Here is a 19,336-nt window from a genome sequence, read left to right as displayed (position 1 = left end):
AAGGGGGCTTCTGTACGCAGTCCTGATGTGCTCTGGGAATTTTTAGCAGTTTAAACATGTTTTAAACAAACAGTTTAACTGCGTATTAGTGGTGTTCTCAGTTGTGTTTCTTTTTTTAAATGTGAGAAAGGTGGGATAAACAATGCATACATAAATAAAACGGCTGTGGTAACATGGAAATATAAATATATTTTGAGGAACCATTTTGGAAAGTGGAAAATTTTTAAACTAAAGGCACTGTTTTAAAACCAACTTTAATATTTTTGAACTTAAAATAATAGATCTATTGAGTCATCGGTTTTAGGTCACATTTTAAAACCTGAAGTTGTTGCATTGATTTTTGTTTCAGGAAACAAGTCCTATTCAAATCGTAGTTTGATAGGACTATAGAAATACATCTATGCAGTGCAAAAGTATGAAGTAAAGATATTTTCTATTGTTCATAATGGCTGACAAAATTAAATGACAAATTTATTCATGAACACTATAGCACAGAATGGTTCAGTGTATTGAAAATCTGTTGGAAAACGTACCTATTACACTACGGTTTGACCACAAGTACGTATTTTACTGCAATGCCATGTTTTCTACTAATCATCTAGAAAATCATCCAGACTCATCACTTCTTAGAGGATATAAAAAGGTTGCCAGAAGGTAGTCACCCAGAACAGTGTTCAAATGATTTCAGCACATAATATAAAGATATAAAGAACCATTTTCTGCACACAGAGCTATCATTAATGACTGATACATATCACAGTACAAATTATGTTATCATGTTTTCAAATTCAAGACTCCTTTCAAGAAAACAGGTGTGAAAACCTAAATATTTTGATGTTTTTGCCAATTTTTATGATTATCAGAACAGTACATTCTACAGTGTTGTAAGGCTAATAAGAATTTACCAAGGTCATATAGACAACTGTCCTATATGCTGTAATAGGATTTTGAGTTATGTGGAACGAACTCTAATGGTGTGTTCTTCCATCAACAAAATAAATGTCTAAGGAAAACTAACAATTAAGAGGAATAATCTAGCTGTTTAAAGTGTGAACATTAAGCACTAAACCTAAGCGTTGTTCCCAAGTTGCTTGACTCTATGATCTCAAAGGAAAATTTGTTTATTAACATTTATGTACAGTAGAGTCTCACTTACCCAAGCTAAACGGGCTGGCAGAAGCTTGGATAAGTGAGTATCTTGGATAATAAGGAGGGATTAAGGAAAAGTCTATTAAACATCAAATTAGGTTATGATTTTACAAATTGAGCACAAAAACATCATGTTTAACAACAAATTTAACAGAAAAAGTAGTTCAATACGCAGTAATGTTATGTTGTAATTACTGTATTTATGAATTTCGCACCAAAATATGATATATTGAAAACATTGACTACAAAAATGGCTTGGATAAGCGAGGCTTGGATAAGTGAGACTCTACTGTATTCCACTAGTTGAAACTAGCAACTGGGTTTTTGTTATGTGACTTTTAAGTTGTTTCTGAGTTATGGAGAACCTACTATTGGGTTTTCTTGGCAAGGTATATTCAGAAGGCCTTTGCTTTCAGACTGAAAATGCAACTTGCTCAAGGTCACCCACAGTGTGTTTTAATGGGCAAGTAAGATTCCAATCCTGGTCTCCAGAGAAATAATGCTCAAATCACATCATATGGCCCATACAACTGAAATAACCAGTTTCCCAATATGTCACTTATCTTAAGAGAATTGTGGGCCTTTAATACACAAGCTTAAAGCTACTAGTGTATAGTCAGTTATCAATTTCTGCTTCAAGATGGCTAAAAAAAGGAAATCAGTATATTTGAAACATACTTATGACTATCTGGGACAGTGGTTCTCAGTGGGGACCCACAGGTGGAGAACCACTGATCTAGAATGTCATATACCGTATAAAGCTAATTTTAAGAGATAAAGCTAGATTTTTCCATGCAAATACAAAGTGGGCTTGTTCACTTGTTTAAAAATATACTTTCCTGTTTTTTTTAAAAAAAACTTGATCTTCAAATAGCTCAACTACAATTTCATAAGATTGTATTTCTATAGTTTTATAAATATTTTTAAGATAACATATTATCACTAATTGTAGTGTGACATCCTGCAACACATTTAACATGACCAGCTCAACTGTCCACAAATTAAAGCCTAAAGATCATGACTAATGTCAAGATCTACCAAAGTGGAAGACACCAAACTAGAAATTTGTTCACAAAAATATACTGCTAGCTAGAAATATATTTTAATTTATCTATGAAACAACACCTTTTTTCTCTTTCATCAATTTAATATTATTTGGAACTGTTGGCTCGAGTTGGAAAGTTATTGTAGCCCAAGAACATTGCCTCAATCAAGGGCCTGAATCCTAAGTGTTAGTCCCAACTATACAATGTAGAACAAGAGTGAACCCTTATCAGATTCTGGTTAATTCAAAAGATTTTTGGGACAACCAATAGGATTGAGGCAAACACAAAAAGGAATGCCTACAATTCAAAAGAATTATCTTTTAAGCCCATCAACTGCCTCACTATATCCTTGATACCAGAGGCACTCCAAATGGCCAGCTTCTGGTCAAAGGAAATCTAGTATAATGCCAAGTTTTTAACTTTGTGTTTTTAAATACATTATAACTGTATCCTCAATTCAATTCTGACACAATAAATAAAAAAAAATCACTGATAACACAACCAACTTGACGTGTGCCCTATTTTCTCTGCAAGGAATGCATTTCATTAGGGAAAAAGATAACACTCCAAAGACAAGGAGAATTTATCAGGTTTGGCCCCCAGTGTATGCACCAGGGGACAGAGCTTAAGGGCCCTTCCACACAGCCACGTAACCTAGAATAGCAAAGCAGATATTCCACAATATCTGCTTTGAACTGGATTATCTGAGTCCACACTGCCGCACGATCCAGTTCAATGCAGATTTTATACTGCCTTAGTTTGGGCCCTTCAAAGTATACCTAAAACGGGATCAAACTGTCCAAGCTTCCACACAGGCCGAGCTGTAGCGTGTTTGCTCGCAAGGACACAGCGATTCTCACCGTTCCTCCTGCAAATCGGTTTATTCCCCCCCCCCCCTTGAGCCAGGACTGTCACGAGGTAGGCCTCCCTCTCCTTGCTGGGAAAGGGCGAGAACTTTTCCTCTCAGCAGCTCTATACTGATGTGAGGCGGGGGAAGGAAGCGACGCCCTTCACTTTGGGGGAGGGGGAGCGACAGGGAAGCCGACGCTTCCAGGTCAGCTGCTGGACTCGAATAGGGAAATGGCGCTTGCGTGGGGGAGAACCAACGCAGCAACTCCCCCCTCCCCCACCGCATGAAAGGAGACTCCCAAGCCAAACAAGCCACGAACACCGCCAGCGCCGCCTCTTCCTTGGGGCCCGGCCAAGCCCCATACAAAAATGCAACGCGGTCACATGACCTTCGGCGGACGTGCCGCTCGCTCCCCCCTCCAGGGACACCCGGCGCCATCTTGGATTGACGCAGTTACACAGCTCCCGACACCACTCCGCCGCCTCCGCCTTCCTTCTCCCCTGCCGGTAGAGGGACGCCGGGGCGACCCGGACTGAGATCTCCTTTTGCCCCAGCTTCGCTCCCGACGCCTTCCAAGCGCGCCTCTCCAGCACCTACCCGCCCTCCCCTCCGTCCAGAGAGGCTATCATGGCGCCCGTTTCCTCCCTCTGCGCCAGCCGCCCCCGACAGCTCACGTCGGCCCCTGCTGCAGGATGATGTCACCGCCAGCCAATCTCAGCGTGCCTCCGTGGCTCATGCCGGAAGCCCATTGGCTCCTCCTGTCCCCGCCCCCTCCGCCTGATCCAGCGCGTGCTCCGCGGTTCGCTGCGGAGAAACTGCCAAATCAAAAAGGGCGGGGAAAGGGAGGGAGGGAGGGAAAGGGGGGCCGCCGCACAAAAACGACAACCGCCGGCCCGCCATTTCCAACGAGCGCAGCCAATAAATCCAGTCAAAAAGAGAAAACCAAAATAAACACTGAATCGGAATTAGACAAAGGGGAAGGGGGTGGACACGGGGAAACACATCCACACGCTCCGCCGGGGCCACGAGACATTGAGTCGCCCTCGCCTCCTTCTCACCCCTCTCTGCGCGCGCACTCAGAGGCAGCGCCTGCCTGCCTGCCTTCTCGGGGTCCCCGTCCCGTCGGGCAGCGGAGCCTCTCCGCCTCGGCTGCTTCCTCGTCTTCCTCCGTCTGTCTGCCCGGCTTGTGGCGAGAGGAGCCAGCCCTAGCCTTCCTGCGCCTCCTCCCTTCCCTCCCTCCTCCCCTCTGCTGTCTCGGCTCCATCAAGGCAGGGAAAGCGCTGCCAGGCGGGCTTTTATCTGGCGCCGCGAGTTTGCGCACTAGAGGAGGCTCACTCAGCCCCTGGTGGGCGGCCAGCGAAAGCGGAAGGGACGGGAAACAGGCCGAGCGGGAGGGGGAGGGGAGAGGGAGGGAGGGAGAGAATGAGAGAGAACCAGAGCGAGCGAGAGAGCGCGCGCGCGCCCTGCCTTCCTTCCAGCCCGGCTGTTTGGCCCGAGAGGCAGTACGGTTCCTCCTCACAATCCCGAGGAAGCCCACTCCGGAGCCAGGGCTGGGAAGGGAGGACGTTAGAACCCAGAGCGCGTTTGTGGGGCGCCCCTGAGTCCCAGGAAGAGGCCCCAAGGCAGGTGGGGAGGAGAGAAGACAGGTCGTGGCGCCGCTTTCGCCGGTTCCGCAGCCTGCCCTCTTTCCCCTCAGGTCGACGGAGCCCCCCTCCGTTGTCCCCGAGAGGTCTCCAAGCCACAAGAACCCGCCTTCCGCTCCCCCGCCGGGCGATACAGGGAGGGAGAGCGCCCCGGCTTTCATTATTAGCCCCCCGCTCCGTTCTGAGGAGAAATGGACCCGACGCTGGGCTCCGGCCTGCAGCCCGAAAGCAAAATGGCGGCGGCTTGGCTTCGCCCTGGTAACCCTGCCCCTGCCAGGCGGGGCGGGTGAACCCCGTGCGAAACGAAGGAGGGAGGGGGGAGCGCCGACGCCATTTTCCCAGAGAGAGCGAGAGAGGGCGAGAGAGGGAGGCAGTGACATCCGAGGCAGCGTAGGCGGCGGCGAGAAGGCAGGCGGGCAGGAGCGGCGGGGGTTGTGCAGAGGTCCTGAGGGAAAGCAGCCCCCCGCAGCCCGCCCTCCAGCCGCCGGCCTTCCCTCCCTCGCTGTCTCCCTCCCACATTCCCACATCCGGAGCCCGCATTGTTTTGGTCGGGGCCGGAGAGGGGCTGCGGCGGCCGGGCCTGCGACCATTCCAGGTGAGTCTGCGCCTCTGCTTCGTGGCTGTCATGCCCTCAGGAAGGCTGAGGGGGAGGAGGAGAAGCCGCCGAAAGGGACGGGACAGGACAGGGTTTCCAGTGCCTTCGTATAGATGTGTGTTTCTCCCCACAGGAAGGGGGAGTGCTCGCTTTCTGAGTCTCCACAAAAAGAATCTGTCACTGGGAGAGCCGAGGGGGCTTCTATTCCTCTCAGCGTTGAAAGCCGCCATCACGAGGGACGTTGTTGAAGCCTTTCTGTGGGTCGTCTTAGAGAGAGGCTTCAAAGAGAGAGAGAGAGTGAGTGGAGGCTATTGGCTTCTTCTGTGTTGCCTCCAATGGAGATGATATTCCGGTGGCAGCGCTAATATGGCTAATATGGATGGGCCTAATCCTCCCTCCCACCCGCACACCCCCACCTCATTTTACCTTCCATCTTTTGCTGGCCAGCCACGCAAAAGGGGGTGGTGGCGGTAGATAGAGGGAAGGGAAGGGGGTATTATCCCCGATGCCTGTCTGTGAAACGCGAGTTTGTCTCGGATTCTCCCGCATCCTTTGGGCGACGGGTGGGAGAGCCCCCATTGCAGCAGCGGGAGGAGGAAGAGGAGGAGAAACAAACGGTCCTCTGTGTAGGACTAAATAGGGTAGGAGAAACCCAATACGCTCCCCTTCTCCTCATCGAGGGATGTGTGGGGATCGTAGGAGCCTTGTCAACGCTCCCCTTTGAGGTGGGAGGGCACAGCGTTGGCATTTGGAAGTGTTCTCCCTTGCTCCTCGGTTTGTTTCCATCGCCTCCAAAAAGGCGGATCGTGGAAGGGCTCCCTCCTCCCCCTTCCCCTTCTAAACGCATATTCGAGAGAATTTTAAACCGTCTTTCGAAATGTGGATGACCTGCAGTGACCGCGGGAGGAGGCACGCCACACTTGGGAAATTACTTTCCATCAAAGTGGAGTTAAAAAACTGTAATTTCCCTCTTTTGTCCTTTAGAGATTCTAAAAATGGCGGCCCCGGGCTGATGTTGTGGTAATCTAATCAGCTCGGGTCCTCCACACCCCATGCAGTGCGTTTGTCTGCAGCACATTATAGGCTTAATATGCTTCAATCACAAAGCTGTCTTCTTCGAATTGTGGACAAAACATCTTCCCTTCCAATGCTGTGTTCCAGCTGATTGGTTTTATTGGGTTATTTGTGCGGAAAGGCAAGTCAGCCCGACCCGTCTTAGGGGAGGGGACCTGAGTAGCTGCTGTGGTGGCGGTGTGTGTGTTTGAAATGAGTTCATAATGTATGCCATATTAATCTTTTCACTTTTGTTCCTAAAATGGAGGACAAGTTCATCTCAGTCCCTTCTGCCCGATTTGTGCTATGATGCCTTTCCAAGATCGTTTTAAAAATCAAGACATACTTAAACAGGATACTTCGTTTGAGATTATGATAGGACTGTCAAACAATATAATGTAAAGTCTAATCTATTAATAGCCTCTCCCTGTTGGATATATATTTCCATAGTTTGCTTTTTCCCCTAAGAAACTATTAGAAGAAATTTAGAACTTCTTGGCTTGCCCCCATACCTTTTTGGGGTTTTATAGATTTTTCTTTTTATATGTTTTTCTTCACACAAAAAACATTGTTACGCATATGAAATATACATTTCTGTATTGAAAGTGATGTGTCTTGTCCTATATTCTACTCACAAATCCTACCCCCTCCCACCTTTTACACCTAATAACCCCCCCCCTCTCTCTCTCTCCTGCTTGCCAAGTAAATAAATACATGTATTTCTACTTTGTTGAAAACAGTGGAGGTCATCATGTTTATATAACAGTATGTGAAAGTTTCAGTTCCTTATGTTTTTATGAATTTGCAGCTCAGAATTGTTGAGGCCCAAATCTAAGCATTGGGGTATCTTTGGGACCTTTAGACTTTAACAATCCTACAGGAAATATTAGCACTGGATCCCTTTCCCACATTAACAACATTAATTTACATATGGTAACTTTCACTGTCTTGCATAATTGACACCCTATTTCTTAGGTATGTAAGAGAGCAAGGTATGCATTACAAAGCTGTTCATGCATGCCTTCAAGTGTGATGTGAATCCCAGACCATGATGGTTTAAGCATAGTGTAATATAATTGTTCAGGAACATTAATCTTATCAGAATTATTACCATTTTAATGAAACATTATGTCCTATGGCATATACTCAGAAGTCTAAAACAAAAAGATTATACAACATTTCTGGTGTAATCATAGAATTTAAGCTCAGTTACTCATTTCATTTTCGTGTATATAAAAAAAATCCCAAGTTTTTTTGTTATTGCTTACACTATCAACATTTTGTTGTTTGATACAAATGAGATCCAAACATAATATTAACACTGATGTTCTGGCAAGACTGCACTTTGTTGCATATTCCATAATTTCTGAACTATATGCTGAAAGAAGCCATCACTAGAATTTTGTGTTTGTTCAGAACCCACCTGTCAATCTAATCTCTTCATATAGAATTGAAGCCATCTTAAACCCTTTGTTCTACATTGTTCCTAACCTTCACTGCTGGCAATGTTACATCCCTACTGATGGATATGACCTTCCAGTTTGGAATTATTCATATAAAAACCTCAGTTTCTGCTTGCTTGCTTAGAAATAAGTTCAATTTTATTCAATGGATTTATTCTCAGCTTTGCATGGGATTGTAGCTTAACAATGCAATCCTTATGCACACCTGAGAAATGATTCTCACTGTGCTCAATTGTACTTCCTGCCAGAAAACTATTCTTAAGATTGCAATCTAAATTATATTCTAATTATCATTTAAAGACGGAATTCAAAAATGGCCATCAGTGGACTCAAAGTGTGGCTTCTTACTGAATCATTTGTTCCTGTTTCTGTGGTTCAGAAACTGGGTGGGTTCTCTCCTGTCCTTGGGGATATTTCTAAGGCAGGTCCTTGGCATTAAAATGATGGCTAAAGTTTCATCACAGTAAAAACAAAATTGTTAGTATTTTAAAAACAGAAAAATATTTGAAATTCAAAGTTGATACATTTATTTCCCAAGATTCTTGAAATATGCAGTTGAAGTTTAAATAAAATATATTGAAGCACTGCAATAATCATTTTTTTATGTAAAAAGGCACACAATCCTGTCAGATTTTTGGAACTAAGCAGGATCAGGCTTTGTTAGTATTTGGATAGGAGACTGCCAACGGATACCAGGTATTGTAAACAATGATGATCACTTTTAGTATTTCTTGCCTAAGAAAACCCTAGGAAATTTATGGTGTTGCCATAAGTTAGTAGGCGCCTTGAAGGCACTTACAATACTGGCTAGATATTTGGAAAAAAACAACCTCAATGTAGTGAAATGGTTTTAATTCAGTGAACCAAATACTTCGTTTTAACATGATGAGGGCCATGGTAATGACATTTAATAAAACATTACATAATCTATATTTCCATATATGGAAAGGCATTAATATATTTCTCTTATAGACCAATATTATGCATGCTTATATATAATTAAGAGCTGTGAAGAATTGCCTCCTCGAACTTTTACATAACACGGTTTTTCAAGTGGTGTAGTAATGGGGGGAAATGAAGTTATATAGAACTCGAGAGATAGGAGGTTTTGCTCCAGTTTACATGAATTGTCTTTTTATTCTGTAATTCTCTAATTTTAACGTGGGTTAAAACAAGCTTTCATAACGTAAGTAACAACAGAGGAGCTTGCAAAAATCTAGTCTTGAGTTGTGATATTTATTTTCAAAATTAAATTAATGTTAATGCCGAACAGTAGAGCATAAAATAGATTAAACTGAGCAAAGGCAGAATTCATGTGGGTCTCTTAAGTAAGAGTGGATAGAAGGTAGGAACTACTGGTAGATATCTAGGTTCTTTGTGATAGACTGACAAGGGTTTCCAATACCCTTGGTATCCACTGAAGTTTGGTTCCAGCTCCCCTCCCCCATGGATACCAAAATCTATGGATGCCCAAGTCCATTATATACAATACAATGCTGTGATAAAATAGTGTCCCTTATGTAAAATCACAAAATAAAACTGCTTTTTGTTTTGTTTTTTTGTAATATTTTTGAGCTGTAGATGATCGCATCTGTGGATACAGAATCTCTGGATACAGAGGACAGATTGTAATTGACAAGGGCAGCAGTGATCTGTCCTCACCTTAACCTGATTAAATTGAGAGAATCAGGGAGGAATAGAGGACTGTCTTTATGTGTGTGGACTATAACCTCAGTTTCGATATTTAAAAATATTTGCAGGGAGAGTTAGGATATGGCCAGAGGTGCTCTATTCATTCAGGATATCATTCAAGCCTTTAGAGCACAGGATTCTAGCAGATACATGCACGGAAGTAAAAGTTTGATGTTTGCCTACAACTGTAGAGAAGTTGTAAAGGCTTAAGGCCTAAATCCAACTGCTACTACCAACTAGAGCAACTGTTGACTGATAAGCTAACACTTACATAAGTCCCTCTGAGGCAGTAGGTCTGATCTGGTTGAGAGTCGCAGTTGCAAGTTCACCCTGAACCCCCCCCCCCCCCACACACACACACACTACATTAATTATTGTGCATTGGGGAACAACATTTATGGTTGGTTGACCGAAAGAGTTCATTTTGCCCACAAAAGGAGTTTCTGCTCTCAGAAATGTTATGTGAGTGGAAAGACTTTTCTGTGAGCAAAATAAGGCCTATGAATCCAGCCCATGAATTTAAGAGAGCTGCTACATGTTGTTGATCCTTGAGATTCTCACCAAGACAAATAGAAATCCTGTGATAATAGAGAGCAATTGGCAACCATCAGTTCGAATATTATATCCCTGCGATATAACATTACATTATTCCTTAAATTATTGAATATATGGCCCAAATGCTAAATTTTAATTAATCTGTGATGGAAGACAACAATTTCCTACATGTAAATTGCATGTGGAACGTTCTGAACTTTGAACTAATGCAAAAGCTGACATGTGCTATAAGATATACATTTTATTGTATTGTGTTGTCAAAGGCATATTATACAGTATATGATTCTTACAGTTTGCTATTGCTTCTTCCTACAGTGCTTTGTAATCTGAAGGGAAAATACATGCACACTTAACTTTTTAAGATAAAGTGAATAGTCCTTTTTGTTGTTCAGTTACATTTTGCTTTACCTGGTTTTAGAATTGTGGATTCCTTTTTGAAATCATGCCTGAACATTTTTGGTACCAGTGATTAGGAAGCGCTACATTAAGCAGTAGATATATATACTCAGAGCCATATTTAGAGATTTGCTTATTCAATTTAGATTGTGATGTTTGAAATATTTTTGTTGTGTAACATACTGTATGCATTCATGTAAAAAAATCAATATTCTATCATTCTAGAACTAAAAAGTTTTATTTAAATTGGGGAAAACTATTCCATTGCTTATAAGTAAGTGTAGTGTAAGGAAAAGTGATTAACTTCATGTGTGTTTTATAGTTTAAATAACTGTACATTATTTCTGTGAGTTTAAAACATTTTAACTACAATAATATAACTTTTTGATATCTCTATTGAAATTAGTGAGTACTATATTCTTTACAGTGTTCCTTTTGAAACATTAAAAGATAACTGAACAATTCAATGTCTCCTCTCATTCCTATGGTCTAGAACAGGGGTCCCCAAACTTTTTAAACAGGGGGCCAGTTCACGGTCCCTCAGCCCTTTGGAGGGCCGGACTATAGTTAAAAAAAACTATGAACACATTCCTATGCAAACTGCACATATCTTATTTTGAAGTAAACAAACAAAACAGGAACAAATACAGCCTCAGTGTTAATAATACTAATAATCATCATCATAAAAATAATAAAGAGGGTTGGAAGAGACCCCTTGGGCCATTTAGTCCAACCCCTTCTGCCTTTGTGCACCAAAAGCACAAGAAAAGCACCCCTGACAGATGACCACCCAGCCTCAATGCTGTTAATAATAATACAGTAGAGTCTCGCTTATCCAGCATAAATGGGCCGGTAGAACGTTGGATAAGCAAAAATGTTGGATAATAAGGAGGGATTAAGAAAAAGCCTATTAAATGTCAAATTACATTACAAATTAAACACCAAAACATGTTTTACAACAAATCAACAGAAAAAGCAGTTCAATACACATTGGCATTATGTAATAAATTCTGTATTTACGAATTTGGCACCAAAACATCACAATGTATTGAAAATATTGACTAAAAAAAATTGACTACTAAAAGGCAAACTGTGTTGGATAATCCAGAACGTTGGATAAGCGAAGGTTGGATAAGCGAGACTTTACTGTAATAATAATAATAATGTCACACAGCCTCAAACACTTGGGAAGTGTTTGACTTGTGATTTTGTGATACAAAATCCAACATCTATATCTTTGCTGTGTTATACTGTGTTTTGGTGTCAATAATAATAATAATAAATAATAATAAAGAGGGTTGGAAGAGACCCCTTGGCCGTTTAGTCTAACCCCCTTCTGCCTTGCGTGCATTTTGCCCTTAATGTCAGAATTGATTAATCATTGTATCTAGGCTCTGAATTTCTAGAAAGCCAGTTTGCTAAAGAATTGGAAGGGTGAGTATTGTAGCAGACACCTTTAGGTCCAACCCATTTGTTTTAACATGAGCTCTTGTCGACTAAATTCTATTAAATTCCTTAAATTTATTAATATCATGCTAAAATTGTATTAAAGATGCCAAAGGCTTTTTGCCATTCTTCATACTGAAACAGAGTTATATAGTGGCTACATTAAAAGTGAAACCAAAATTACGCAAATAGAACCTACTTTGTACTATTTCGCTTCGTTTTGGAATGTTGATTTTTGAATCATTTAAAAAAAAAACTGGAATTGAGACTGTTAGAAAGGAGGGGTATGTGGAAGGGAATGCTATTGAAAAGTGGGGTCAGATGAAAAGGGCAGAGAATAGTAGCTATGCAATGTTGATAGTTGTCGTGGAATGTCTTGTCCATTGCAGTTAAGAGGTTCACAAAAACCATTTCTAATTTTATAACATAGAGATACATCCAGCACATCAAGCAGTTACCAACATATTTTTATTTTCCAGAAGAAAGTGAGAATTCTTAGAATGTCAGATTTTGCTTCAGAAACTCAATCCCTACATTTATATGTGGTAAAATGCAACCCCAAGGCTGCATTGCTCTGGCAGGTCTTCAAGCTTTTCTGTATGCAAAACAAATGACTATTATTTTGAAACTGACAGCTGTTACTGCTTTAAATATCTCAACTGTGTCCTAGAAGTAGAATAGAGCTAAATTGTATTAAGGTGTTTTAAATGCCTTTACTGTTGGGTGGGGGGGAGGGGGCGGTATTTTAGTTTTCTTTTTTAAATTGTTCATTTAAATCAGCAGTATTATTGTCATGGAGACCAGTTAGTATTTGTGTACACTTCCCAAGAAATGTATCCTTCTGTCCTTTGACTTTATAGTCAGAATAAGTAAATGCATAGGTCAAGTTAAATACATATCAGACACATACACAGTTAAATACATGCATACATACATACACACTGTATGCATTGCCTGTTTCTTTGCTTTTCAGATCTTCCCCAGTCAGTTTCTATTGTGTGATGGGAATAAGAAATTGCCAGCCTTTTTTTAATAGGTTGATCTAAGAAAAAGGTTCAATCGAGGTGTAGCAGAGGATTGTAATTGTAATGTTGTACCGCTATCCTTAATGGTAGAGATGAGAAAGTTAGCTAAAAAGAGATGTGTAATACACTGGTTTGACTCTTTACATCCTACATTGCCATAACAGCTTACAAACCAAGGGAATGGACAGCCTGATCACAGTTGTGCTGTAGACCTGCTTTGCATAGCTAGGGTCAGTTACTATAGCTTTCAACCCAGAAGGGATCAGGTGACATTAGAAGCCAATAGGATGGGAGTCCAGCTTGAGAAATCTGCACATTTTGGCTTGATTCCTAATCAGAGCAGCTCTTTGCACCTGCCTCGAGACCAGCCATACATCCAGAAATGGAGTTTCCTATTGAATAATAGGGAGGGATGATAGGAGTCATATAACATGAAGGGAAGCAGAGGATAAAAACATTAAATGTGCCTTTGTTGATTTAATATTTTATTGTGACGAACAGTACATAGAATTTTTAACTGCAGATATCTGACTGTAAATGTAAACATGTTGTTATACCTAATACTCCAAGACATCATGAAAGTAATGGCAAAAATGATGCAGAGTGCAAATTATCAGGAGGCAGAGAATTTTAAACATAAAAAGCAAAAAACAAACAAACCCTCGGTGATGGTTGCTCTTGGATGTTATTAAAGCAAACTGGGGGGCGGGTGGCATTATGGGGGCAGAATAAAACCAATTTACAAACTGAATAAGATTCCTATTCAATAAATATGTAAAATAGATCTACAAATAAATGTTTTATTCATCCAGTCAATATTTTGAAGAAGAAGAAGAGGAACTGTATAATTACACACAATTATGTTGGTTTGGGAATCAGTAAAAGAAATATCCAGTAAAATTAATAAGAAAAAAGTGTTTAAAGAAGTCTCACAAGAGAAGAAGGAATGTGATAGCACCTTTTCAGACTGCAGTAATTGGCTTTTATTTTAGCATGAACTTTCATGGATATAAATCTTACTTCTTCAGATGCAGTACAGAATAATATTAAAAGTATAGTGTATTTGTGCAGTTGTGGGATAGAATGTAATAGGATTCTGAAAGATGCAGACCTTTTGCCTTGCCCTTAATTTTCAAACCAATCAGCAAGAAGATACAGCAGGTATTTTGAATCTTTTAGAAAGCTGTAATTAATTTTATTTGTCTGGTCTTACTATAGAAGGCTCCAGGGTTGGTTGTTTTGATATGCTTTTTGCATACAGAATTTTTATTATCCTAACCACTCTATTTTATTTTTCTAGACAAGATATTGAGCCTCAGAGGAAAGTAAAAGACAACCCCCCTCTAAACAAATATTGCCAAGAAAATTTGTCATAGGTTCACTTTAGCTGGAAACAGCTTAACTGCACACAACAACACAACCCTTCTATTTAACTTACAATTTTTTGTTGTTGAATCTCCCCCTTTACTTTGAGGGAAAAAGAACAAAACATCCTTACCAAAGAGAGTTGGTGGATGATTGCACACATGCATATGATACTGTTTATTGAAGGGATGGACTATTGTAAACTAGTGATCTGTATGTAGGGGTGTGATAAATAGTAGTACTAAAAGTATGTTAACAAGTAATAGTCTACAGCTGAAACTTTTGTTTCCCTAATTGAAGTCATAAGAACTGTATTGTCCTGGAGTTTTTGGGATTGCTAATTCTATAATGCTTTGGAATTCTTCAGTTCCATAAAAATGTGAAGTTTTCTTCTCAATCAGCAGAGTTGTTCATGCAAAGAATAAGATCATTATATGTAGAAAGGCTTCCTGGGAGTGGAAAGCCTGGAAACTAATTCAGAACTTAATATTTCTAGATTCTGTCGTATATTGAATTGCTTGAAATATTAGCAATTTCCTATGTGGGTGTAATGTCAGGAGAGAATGCTTCTAGAGCATGCCCATGCAGTCTGAAAAACCCACATCAACCCAATTTCCCATCTAATTTCAGAATCTAAGTAAAATGTGTTTTTGGAATTAGCATGTTTTTGGAATTAGCATTAGGTTAAAGATAGACTGAATCTTTTTCAACTTTGTAAGTTTATATGGAATGAGCAGAATCAGAAGCTAAGGAAGCTTCATTTGTGTTGGTTTTAATTGGCATTGTCAAGTGTTACACAGGAAATGGTTGGAAATAAGCTAGGGATTCCTTCTGATCTGCCCTTGAATTTGCTAGGTTAGTTACCAAGGAACACTAAACAATTGTGCAGGGACTGTGACAGCCTTTAGGTTGCACATTTTCCCTTTGCTGTCTAGCACATGCTAAATAACAGACTTCTGGAGTTTTTCCTGATTTTCTGAATTTTGGTTTATTTGACCAACCAGTTTCAGACATTGGGGTTTTTTTGTTGCTTGTTGTTTAATTATTATTATTTTAAAAAAACGGGTTCTCAGAGATCTGAGGTTCAAGAAAATTCTATTTAGTTTAGAAGCTGAAGTGGATACTCCTGGTTTTCTAACCTGCAGTTGGGTGTTATTTTGTAACTGTGGTATAAAAAGTTCTTGAGAACCATCATGTTGTAGACGTTAGATTAAATAAGGTTTTGAAACTATGGAAACGTGACATTGGGCCATTCACATTTTCTCCGTCCCAGAGGTAGGCAATACCAAAACCCCATCTGAACAAATTCTGCAAAGAAAGCCCCATGATCGGGGGACTCTGTGGTCACTAGAGGTTAAGAAATTCTTCAAGGCATGCAACAACAACAAATGCTTCCTAGAATGCTAGGATATCACATTTGGAAGATTTACAGACATAATGCAAGAAAAGAATAAATGTGGAGAGAAAAGGAGATAAGAATGGTGATGGTTTAGATTAGGAAATTTAATTTTCAGCATTCATAATGATATAAGAAGCTTCATTATTAAGACATCATTTTTTCTGTCCCTCCCCCATGCCTCTGAATGATTTCAAACTAAATGGCATTGATAAAGTGCATTGGGTAGAAGAAAGAGCTCTTGGCTGCATTCAGATATATACAGGCAGGGCCGGTCCAACAATGAGGCGAATTAAGCGGTCGCTTCGGGCGCAAACCATACGGGGGCGCAGTCGAGACTGCTTTTTCTGTTGATTTCTTGTAAAACATGTTTTGGTGCTTAATTTGTAAAATCTTAATGTAATTTGATGTTTAATAGGCTTTTCCTTAATCCCTCATTATCCAACATTTTTGCTTATCCAAAGGGGGGGGGGGGGGAATTCCGTTCGCCTACACTTCAAAAATACCTAGGGCCGGCTCTGTATACAGGACTTTATATGGTGGTTTTCACCAAATGGGTTCTAGTTACCTTACAAGCTGCTTCATAACCAGTGATGCCTTTGTTTAGTACTTTAGTTAGTACTGCCTGACAGTGATCCCCAGGCAAGATTTCCTTCTAGTACTACCTGGAGATTTCTGGTATGGTTTGGTGATCTCCCATCAAAATACTAAACAGACAAATCTTTGTTGGTTTCCAAAATCAGAGTTGATGTGATGTGTGCAGGGTAATTTGATGGTTTGAGGAGAAGGGTTAATGTCTAAGTATTATATTTTGTTCTTACCAAAGTTTGTTGAAACAAATCAAGATCAATCCCTGGGTTTTTTCTAGATGTGGTTAGAACAAAACAGTTCCACGAGTTTGTATGAGAGAATTGCAGTATCTCCTAAACTGAAAGCACAAGCATGGATTCCCCCCTTCTAGTGTCCAAAAGAGGAAGATGACAAGGGTGATCTTGCGAGGCCAAATCCCATTAATTGCAGTTACGTATGAATTGGCAAAACAGTAGCTTGGACTGCTTTTTTAAACTATGGAAACAGTGGTTTGATAGTTCAAGTTATACTTCAACTGATAAAATAACAGTAAGCTTATTTAAAGCTTAGTATAAGAAAACAGTTATATTGATAGAGTATGAGACATATCTGTCAGTATTAACTGACAGTATTAACTGTGAACAGTGGCAATTAGCAGGATAATAATATTTTAAAGATACAGTTTTACAGTGTGCGTGATGTAGAATTGTACTAGATAAAGCTCACTCTGCACAAACCCAACTGATCAAAAGCCCCCTTCTGAATATGTAGATTATACAGGCATTAAGGTAAAGGTAAAGGTTTCCCCTGATGTTAAGTCCAGTCATGTCTGACTCTGGGGGTTGCTGCTCATTTCCATTTCTAAGCCGAAGAACTGGCGTTGTCCATAGACACCTCCAAGGTCATGTAGCTGGCATGACTGCATGGAGTGCGTTACCTTCCCACCGGAGCAGTACCTATTGATCTCACATTGGCATGTTTTCGAACTGCTAGGTTGGCAGAAGCTGGAGCTAACAGCAGGTGCTCACTCCGCTCCCGGGATTTGAACCTGGCACCTTTCGATCTGCAAGTTCAGCAGCTCAGTGCTTTAACACACTTCACCACCAGGGCTCCTATATATAGGCATTATAACATCCCAAAAAACATCTGGTCCCAGGTCTTTCAGATAAGAGAAACTTAACCTACTGTGTTGTCGAAGGCTTTCATGGCCGGGATCACAGGGTTGTTGTATGTCTTTCGGGCTGTGTGGCCATGTTCCAGAAGTATTCTCTCCTGACGTTTCGCCCACATCTATGGCAGGCATCCTCAGAGGTTGTGAGGTATGGAAGGTTCTGGAACATGGCCACACAGCCCGAAAGACATACAACAACCCTGTTAACCTACTGTATTTCACCACATAGTAGTCACACTTCTCCCCCTTTTTGGCGACTATTATGTAGGGAAATAATTTTGCAGCTATGAAGCTTCCCTTGGCCAGCTGCCAGCTGAAGGAAACATTGTAGCTGCAAAACTTCCCATGGGAGAGCTAGGAGCCAGCCGAAGCAGGCCTCACAGCTCTTGTCGGCAGGCACATGGGTGGGTAAAGGCTCATCTGCCCACCTGCCTCTCCCCCCAAAGCTATGGAGAGCTGCCTTGGCCAAGGCAAGCTTCTGCCAATTGCGGTTGCAACGATTATGTGAGGAAATTCATACAATGTTTCATAAGTGTTCTTATAGGATTAAGCAATCAGTTTGATGAAGTAACTTCTGACTGTAGAAGATACAGTGAAAATCGCTTTTTCCGTATCTGTTTAGTGTAGTGGTTAGTGATAGGGATGCCAAATTCCACAAGTAGTAGACCGCTTCTTTAAAATATTGCATACTGCAGTTTCTTGGTTGCTGTTGCAGCTCTTGGATTTTGCCCTTTTTCTGCATTGCTTCCAGTAATGGGAAACTGGATGAAATGCAATCTGATGTTTTTCTATGCTAGATTAAGGGGGAAATGTAGCAACAGCTCTGTATCCTTTATCACTCCCATCTGCATATCCTTTCTCATTTGAATGCTTCTCCCTACTTTCCTTCTATATTCTATGTTGCTTGCTCCAATGAAGCCTCTGTCCTCCTGCCTTGGCTCATTGCCTTATATCAGGGGTCCCCAAACTAAGGCCCGGGGGCTGGATGCGGCCCTCCAAGGTCATTTACCTGGCCCCCGCCCGCAGTTTTATAATATTTTATATCAGTTTTAATAATATAATATATTGTATATACATATAATATTGATAATAATCTTATGTTATACAATATAATACTAATAGTAATACCATATAATAATATTAATTGTATGTTATATATCTATATATATAAAAGAGTGATGGAATCCTGGCGACCGACAAAACAACAAAACTAAATACCCCACAACCTCAAAAATTGACAGCACAGCCCCTCATCCATGCCTCTAGGTTGATACAACAAAAAGAAAAGAAAAATAAAGTCCTAATTAGAGGTAGAGGAATAATTATTTTTATCCAATTGCTGCCAGTTAGAAGGCTAAGCTCCGCCCACTTGGTCTCCTAGCAACCCACTCAGCCCAGGGACAGGCAAAGTTAGGCCTCACTTAGGCCTCTTCCACACTACCTATAAAATACAGACACCACCAGACAACGCCACAGCAACACGTGGCCGGGCACAGCTAGTTACATATTATATAATAGTATAGTGGTATAGTTCAATACAGTAATATATAATGCTAATATTGTGTTATGCTAATAATATAATATATTGTATGTACATACAGCTGCTCTGAGTCCCCTTCGGGGTGAGAAGGGTGGGATATAAATGTAGTAAATAAATGCAGTAAATAAATAATAAATTTTAGACTTAGGCTCGGCCAAAATCTGACATGACTTGAAGGCACACAACAACAACAACAACAATCCTAATTAACTTAACTATCTCATTGGCCAGTAGCAGGCCCACACTTTCCATTGAAATCCTAATAGGTTTATGTTGGTTAAAATTGTTTTCATTTTGAAATATTGTATTGTTCTTTCGTTGTTGTTGTTGCACTACAAATAAGACATGTGCAGTATGCATAGGAATTTGTTTGTATTTTTT

At 40.7% G+C, this 19,336-nt stretch overlaps 1 protein-coding gene across 4 annotated transcripts in view; it reads left to right on the top strand.

Annotated features, from left to right (window-relative positions):
- Window positions 1–5,143: 5,143 nt before the first annotated feature.
- The window catches only part of kmt2e (lysine methyltransferase 2E (inactive)), a 77,160-nt gene continuing 62,967 nt past the window's right edge, over window positions 5,144–19,336 (top strand). For all 4 annotated transcript variants that reach the window (XM_008111547.3, XM_008111549.3, XM_008111548.3 and 1 more), the window contains exon 1: window positions 5,144–5,283. The gene's annotated coding sequence lies outside the window, so the exon portion shown is untranslated. The remainder of the gene's footprint in view (window positions 5,284–19,336) is intronic.

The sequence above is a fragment of the Anolis carolinensis genome, chromosome 5, assembly GCF_035594765.1.
Source record: "Anolis carolinensis isolate JA03-04 chromosome 5, rAnoCar3.1.pri, whole genome shotgun sequence".
Classification (NCBI taxonomy): Eukaryota; Metazoa; Chordata; class Lepidosauria; order Squamata; family Dactyloidae; genus Anolis; species Anolis carolinensis.
The sequence above is the reverse complement of the archived record's forward strand: the minus strand, read 5'-3'. Positions and strand labels throughout refer to the sequence as shown.